Raw genomic sequence first — 7,683 nt, 5'->3', positions numbered from 1 at the left:
TCCTAGATCTTGAGGATAATAGGGGTATATTTTTTGGGATTTCACATGTAAAAACGGTCGTTTTGAGAACATTTTTTAGTTGCCATATAGCTTTATTATTATCACTGGAATAGAATTAAGTAATAATGGTGCATTTGCCTGCACTTGCCTTGATTTATTGATAGAGAAGTTTCTTAACCAAATTAAATAAATCATTAATTTTTATTAATTGATTTTTATAAAAAAAACTTCTCATGGGTTATTCTTAACATTTAACGGTATTCGCAAGACATTAACCCAAGCCAAAAATTATTGCTAGATGTCCTTTAGTCATTTAAAGCAACTTTTTTTGTGTCCTCCTTTGTCTTAGGCTTCGTTCTTCGTAGGGGATATTTGAGACTCGGGCATACAAACATTTCATAGAAAGCCCCGTCTGACTAAGAATCTCTCTCAGTTGACAAGGAGAACTTGTGATAACTTTCGTGCTTTTGAGTATTCATCATCCTCATGCTCTTCATAGCCGAAGTTTTGTAAAAATAGTCCATAACAAGGGTTTTTACTGTTTGGGTTAGAACTACTATTGAAAGTTCTCATTGTTTATTTGAAAGAAGATTCAAATTAAACATAGAAAAAAAGCTGGCATAAAAGTATGTTAGCTACGCGCAACACTCTAAACATCTATTGGGATGGCTCAAAAATGGATGATGGAGTTGGTGCGGGAATATACTGTCCAGAGTTAGGCATAAGGCAACCCTTTAAATTGCCGGACCACTGGGTGCCAGGCCACAAAAGCATCGAGGGAAATGAAATAGTGGACGAGATTGCCAAGGTTGGTGTAAGGCTTACATCCGAAAACGTGATCAACATTGGGATACCCATGCATTAGCAAGTGAACTCCTTCTGTTATCGCAAAGGACTGGTCTATGCGTAGTTTAGTGGCCTACCAGATTAACCCAACCTAATCTAACCTTATTTGATATTGCCTGTGTGATGAGCCTGCGTGAGTCACACTAAACTGCTTCCTATCCATCTTGGTAGTATCGGAGAATGCCACCACTCCATTTAGAGCCGATGGCGGAGTTAGAAATGGATTTAACTTAACTCTACCAATTCCATAGCCTCGCTTTACTAGAAAATGGTATGAAAAAAATTTAATCAGAATCAAGTCAGGAATACAAAAAGAGTTGTTGTAAAAGACCTTTGGCATTTGAAGTCAAGTTCGACTCCAAATTTTGCTTTCATATCGTTTTTTTTTCTGCTGTAATCCTAGTTTCCATATAAAGCAATTTACCGCAATTTTAAAGTTATAACTAATTCAACTCTGCGATTTATTAACAACCAAACCATTTTGCGGCAACTCTTTATCTAACCCAGTGATGACGCCACATACGGTTGTTATAGCTGAATTTATCGATAACATCAGTTGATTTTACCAGAAAAACCAAATCGAACTGAAAAAATAGAAAATTTAGGAGTTTTTTGACGGATAAGCAGCTCTATTGACGTCTACACATGTGCATATCAGATATGAAATCAAGCTTGTAGTGGGAATATCGAAACACAATGTCAAAATTGCAACAAACTCGTTGATGAATACACCTGCTGTCATGCACTAACTTAGCTAGACGCTATATTAACAAAAAAATGAAATGACAATTCCATAAAAAAGTTCACTTGCAACAATAAAAGCATTGACAACAAACAATAAAGCAAATTGTTTTTCTTTTTCATGTTTTGTACTTGCCAGATTTTTTCGACGCTTTCCCCTGACACTGTATACTGTATGCATTTCACTTCATTGTGTAGGTTTAACGGCATTGATAGGCTGTCAACGGAATCGTAACAGTATTGAGTATGAGTACAATTGTTGACAGTGGTCCTGTTTGCCACCTGTTGTCCTGACTGCAATCCGAGTGGCATGACGTTATGAAATATGAATAGAAGGGTTGTATTTTTTGTGATGCCGCTGATTCTATGGGCACTTAGCCAAAAAAAAAATTTGTCTTGTGTCTGTGGCATTGTTCGACAATATGTTGCATGCATTTTGCATTTACCCCATGCAAGCAGTTGGAGACAATTTAGGGTGAATTAAAAAGATACATGTTTGACTAACGGATTTGTGATGCTAATTTACAAATGAATCGCATGTAACGTTGGCGTGGGCAGATGAAATGCCAAATATTGAATTTTCTTATTAGTAGGAGACAAAACTTGTGTATTAAGTAACAATACATAATTTGGTTACTATTATTCTCCTTCTTTATTGGCGTAAATAGCGCTATAGCCGAGTTAATAAAAGCACGCTAGTCATTTGTTTTCTTCGCTAGTTGGCGTCAATTCGAGATACCCCTGATTTTTCCAACGGAGGGAAGGTCTTTATCTTCCTCTGCTTCCACCGGCGGGTACTGAATCGAAAGCTTCCAAAGCTGGCGTATTCTCTTCCATTCGGAGAACATGACCTAGCCAGCCTAGCCAGATTATCGTTGCATCAACTGCGGTATCCGCTGTTGCTATTGGGCAAAGGACCATAAATCTCCCGCTAAACCTTTCTTTCGAATCACCATCACCATCCATACCTCCGCATCACCGGGAATAATGAGGAACTTATAGAGTTTGGTCTTTGACGGTGCTTTTGGAATTTCTCAACACCCTATTAGATTTGCGGGGATGCCAAGTTCAGACAGAGCGGCATAGAGGCAGTTGCTTTTCGTTCTGTCGAAGGCGTCTTTAAAATTGACGAAGAGGGGGTGTGTGTCGATCATGATGAAAATCTGGTGGTAGCTTTTCCAGGTCTAAAGCCAGTTTGATAAGGTCCAATCAGTTTGTTAACAGCAGGCTTCAGTATTTCACACATGCATATAGTCCTACGAACCCTCAGCGTCATAATACAAACATATGCAGAAAGAAGCCGAAAACGTGAAAGTTTGTGTTCACATGTGTATCCTTGGTAAAAAAAAAAAATCCAGAAAACCTATCGCAGGGAGTGTTCAACTGTAACAGGATAAGCATAATCAGCACAATAGCTTCATTAAATTATACAGCATACAAAGAGCAATATTACAAATTACTCCAATAATAATAATAACAACAACACTGACTGTCAACAGAATGGCAAAACGACATTTGCGGACAGACAACAATCAGCCGGACAATAAAAGAGTCGCTGACGACGACAACAGCAGTTTATGCTGACCAATAGACACCCACATAAATAACGGTATATGGTTGCAATGAATCGTCGCACCCCACCACAAAATGTATCTGGCAGTTAACAACTTTATAGGCAAAACAATTTTATGGATTTAATATCCAATGTCCTGTCGCGTTGCCAGCTCAAAGCAAAAGAGTGGGTGGTTCTTCCACTGTGTTCCTTTGGAAGCTCTACTATTTAATAGCTACTATAGACTGCTGATAGTTAGCTTATCTGATTTGGAGTTGGGAACTTGGAGCAAAAACTTTAGTCGAGGCTACTTTGATAGCATATGTGCGGTGTGGGAAAAATTCTATTATATTTCAAAGTGGCAATTTTACTTTTCATAATCTTGAGTTTCCGCATGCTACGACATTGTTATAGAAATAGCTTGAAATTAATCTATGATATGAGTTTGGTATTTGTGACCATTGGGATAGAGAAATACTTATGATCGTGAATAATGGAGGTTCTGATGGACAAAAAAATGTATCCTTTATAAGTACTATTTCCGCAATAATATATATAAAAGCCGAAAGGGTTGATTGAACATGGGATAACCGACCTTACAGTTACAATACACGAACTTGAACGAATTTTATTTTGTTACGATCTATTTCTTTACGAATTGAGATGACCTAGGAAAGAAAAAATACTTTAGAAGCATCAGGTTGAAGTGTTCGGCATTAAACCGAATCACACTCGATTCTTTTCAAATTCTTTGGTAACTTATACTCGTATCAAATATTTGTTTTTTTATAAAAATGGATCACAACGATTCTCCAGTTTCCATTTATATAAACGATCCTGATGCTTTATTTATTCAAACTCTTGAGTCTAAATTTCTAAACTACCAATTAACTATTTTCGGCTGGATAACCTTGAAACAATTTTCCCTCTACTTCATTTTCCGTTTACTTTGGAATCCTTTTCTCGCAAACTAATACTATATACGTATGTATTTATTTACTTATTTAACATATATATGTATGTTATATGAAGTGGGAAGTGCTAGACACTTGTACACTATCACACATGTCCTTTTGTCCAGTCATCAAATCGCCACGTACAGTTAGTGGGCGTGTTGAATACCAAGAGTATTAACATAATTTATGTGGTTGCAAGACCAAAAACCGGACAAAAGCATAGCTACGTACGTATGCGGGGATACAAAACCTAGTAGGAAAACATAAACATGACTACGGATTACTCTACTGATACTCACGAAGCATTGAATGCTGCGACGATGGGTATCCTTGAAAAAGACAGCACCTGATGCACGTCATAGGTACTTCTTTGGAGCCTATCATGAACATATTGAAGCACTACCACAAACTCAATGAGGAATACGTCTCTTTATATAAAACTTTTCGATCAGCTTGTCTTATAAATAGGCACTAGATGTCGTTCGCAAGTATGCAATAATAATGTTCATCAGCTCTCTTCCTTTGAACGCTGTTCCAAGAGTCGAATCGGACGGATGTACTCCGCATTCGACTCGTTAAACTAAAGTAGAGTGAAAGCCGAGGTGCTTAAACCGTAATCTCGTTATGTGACACATTCAAGGAGAAAGCGCTAAGATCATTTCACCTTGACATCTTTCCAGAGTAGCACTTCACAAATCGGTTCCGAATATTTCAACACAATAAACGCCTACTTATCCAGATCTTACCTCACTAATTTCCTGTGGTTCGATCCCGTAGAAAAGACTCGTTTTCTAAATTTACCATTTGCTAATAGCGGTAACAACTTCTAATTCCTACCACTAGACTGGGTCAAAATTACCACTACTGTAATACCAATAACGTAAGCTTATTGGCGGAGTATAGAACAACTTCAGAAATTAACTTCATTTGACATTTAAAAGCCAATGTCGTGTCCTACCGGGTCACTTCTACAAATATACAGTTTAGTTATCTCACAGGCGACCAATGTAGACCGAGATAGTTGTAAGACCTCGGTAAAACAACAAACCGTTACCACCCACTTTCTCCATTTATTTCCGCAACACCAATGTGCAAGTGTGTGTATATCCACTCATTGGACGCGCAGTTTGTCCAATTTTCCATTTGTTTATGTGTAAGTAAATAAGTATATTTGAATTTTTGCTTATTTCGATAAAAGTTTTCGGTCAAGTTGGTGCTTTTTAATGCTTTGTGGTTTTTATTGTTTTTATGGTAACGGCGCAGAGGATTAGGAGCGGCGACTGCCGAGGCTGCACTGCTCTACGGCTTGTGGTAAATGTGCTTTGGCTACGGCTTTTGTTTGATATTTGATTTGATTTCAGTTTTATTTTCTGTTGATTTTGCATATTTTTTTAATTAAGTACGAAAAGTAAACGCGCTGCGGATACAATAAATTAAAGTCGGATTCTAGCAACGCCATTTGGCTTCGATTTGGGGTGTAAAGTATGGAAAAAGTTTGTGCCAACTGTCTTTTTAGTATTTTTGTAATCAAATAAATATCATATACATATATTCCAATACATGAGAGGTTAGATATGCTTGCAGCCGGCAAATGTATGCAAAACACGTGCACAAAGAAAACAATCTCGAAATTTATGTTGAATATACCTAATCTTGAAACAATTTTTCAAGCTTTCACATTCCTCACCAACGCTTGATTGTTGTATTGACTGCGGCGCGTTGCCGAAACCCACAGCTATTGCGTTGGTTTTTTTGTTGTTGCTGAAACTCCTGATGAAGGATGTGGCCCTACTACAAACTAGAACGCACCTACCTCATTATTATCATCATGACATTTTTCGTACGTTTCTGAAATTACAATATATAAAAACGTGCGAAAATTTATTGGCACGTAGACGCCGGGCCACTTAGCCTCCGCACGCAAGAGAGCATCCCCCACTTATGCGACGTAACCACTTCCTCACCCACTTGCGCTTAGGTGGAGAGTAGTGAAACGCAGCAGACACGTTGTCTTGCTTGTTTTTGTTTTTATTTTATTTTTTCCCGACGACGACTCACGTGATTTTTGTCACCTTTGTTTTCACCATGGCAGGGTACCCATAATTCATGCAAAAAGTGCGCGCCACTAAGAGGTGTGAAAATCCTCACCAATAACACAACTCAGAGAGGAGTTTTTTGGCTGCCGTTCGCCGCTTGCCCTGCCAAGTCGTTGGCGTAAAATGTTGCTTATTCATTCTCCTTGACTTCTTGACACCACGCTCGGGTTTTAAGCGCGATAATTCGTGTCAGTTGCGGAGTGTAATGTGCCAAATAAAATTAAGAGGCTACGCAGGCGGCGAAAAACTCAACGTGTTCTGGTGTTCAAAGGTAGGGAGAGAGCGGGAGTGGGTGTAACAATCATGTGAATTTTCTAAGTATGCTTGTGTGTGTGTGCGGTAAGTGTTATGTACAAAAATAAAGCGAAAATTTCGTGGAAAAAAGTTGAAAAGCTGGAATTTTAATAATGAAATATTGCCGCTACGTGCGCATTGTTGTTGGTGCTCTAAGTGTTAAGTTTAAATAAATTACCAGCGTTAGCGTGGAAGGATGGCTCATAAGTGGTTCAGCTTTAACATCTATCGGGTGATTTTTTAAGAGCTTGATAACTTTTAAAAAAAAAAAAAACGCATAAAATTTGCAAAATCTCATCGGTTCTTTATTTGAAACGTTAGATTGGTTCATGACATTTACTTTTTGAAGATAATTTCATTTAAATGTTGACTCATGTGGTTTCAACAAGATGGCGCTACATGCCACACAGTTCGCGATTCTATGGCCATTTTGAGGGAAAACTTCGGAGAACAATTCATCTCAAGAAATGGACCCGTAAGTTGGCCACCAAGATCATGCGATTTAACGCCTTTAGACTATTTTTTGTGGGGCTACGTCAAGTCTAAAGTCTACAGAAATAAGCCAGCAACTATTCCAGCTTTGGAAGACAACATTTCCGAAGAAATTCGGGCTATTCCGGCCGAAATGCTCGAAAAAGTTGCCCAAAATTGGACTTTCCGAATAGACCACCTAAGACGCAGCCGCGGTCAACATTTAAATGAAATTATCTTCAAAAAGTAAATATCATGAACCAATCTAACGTTTCAAATAAAGAACCGATGAGATTTTGCAAATTTTATGCGTTTTTTTTTTAAAAAAAAGTTATCAAGCTCTTAAAAAATCACCCGATAATAAATGTTATGTAACCACAATCTATACAAATTACTGAGAGATTTTCTGAGCCAACTCTCAGCTCTTCCAACTTTAAAATTGACATCACATACATGTACATACATATGTATATCACATATGTATGTATGTATCTCCCCCTCAAGTTTTTTAATGTGTTTATTAATGCAATGGAATTAATAATTGAATGGCATTTGAATTATCTAAATTTGTTCAAAAAATCCAAAACAAAAGAACATTATATTTAAAATAATAAAAAGAGTAAAAAAAAAATAAATTCGAAAGAAAACTAAATTTGGAGATGCGGGGCATCGATCCCCGTACCTCTCACATGCTAAGCGAGCGCTCTACCATCTGAGCTACATCCCC

General features: G+C 37.7%; 1 non-coding gene across 1 annotated transcript; it reads right to left on the bottom strand.

Annotated features, from left to right (window-relative positions):
- Nucleotides 1-7,610: 7,610 nt before the first annotated feature.
- Nucleotides 7,611-7,683, bottom strand: Trnaa-agc (transfer RNA alanine (anticodon AGC)). Its single transcript has one exon. It is a non-coding gene; the product is annotated as a tRNA-Ala (tRNA).

Source organism: Bactrocera neohumeralis, chromosome 2, assembly GCF_024586455.1.
Source record: "Bactrocera neohumeralis isolate Rockhampton chromosome 2, APGP_CSIRO_Bneo_wtdbg2-racon-allhic-juicebox.fasta_v2, whole genome shotgun sequence".
Lineage (NCBI taxonomy): Eukaryota > Metazoa > Arthropoda > Insecta > Diptera > Tephritidae > Bactrocera > Bactrocera neohumeralis.
Note: the sequence above shows the minus strand (reverse complement) of the source record. Positions and strands in the feature narration are given on the sequence as shown.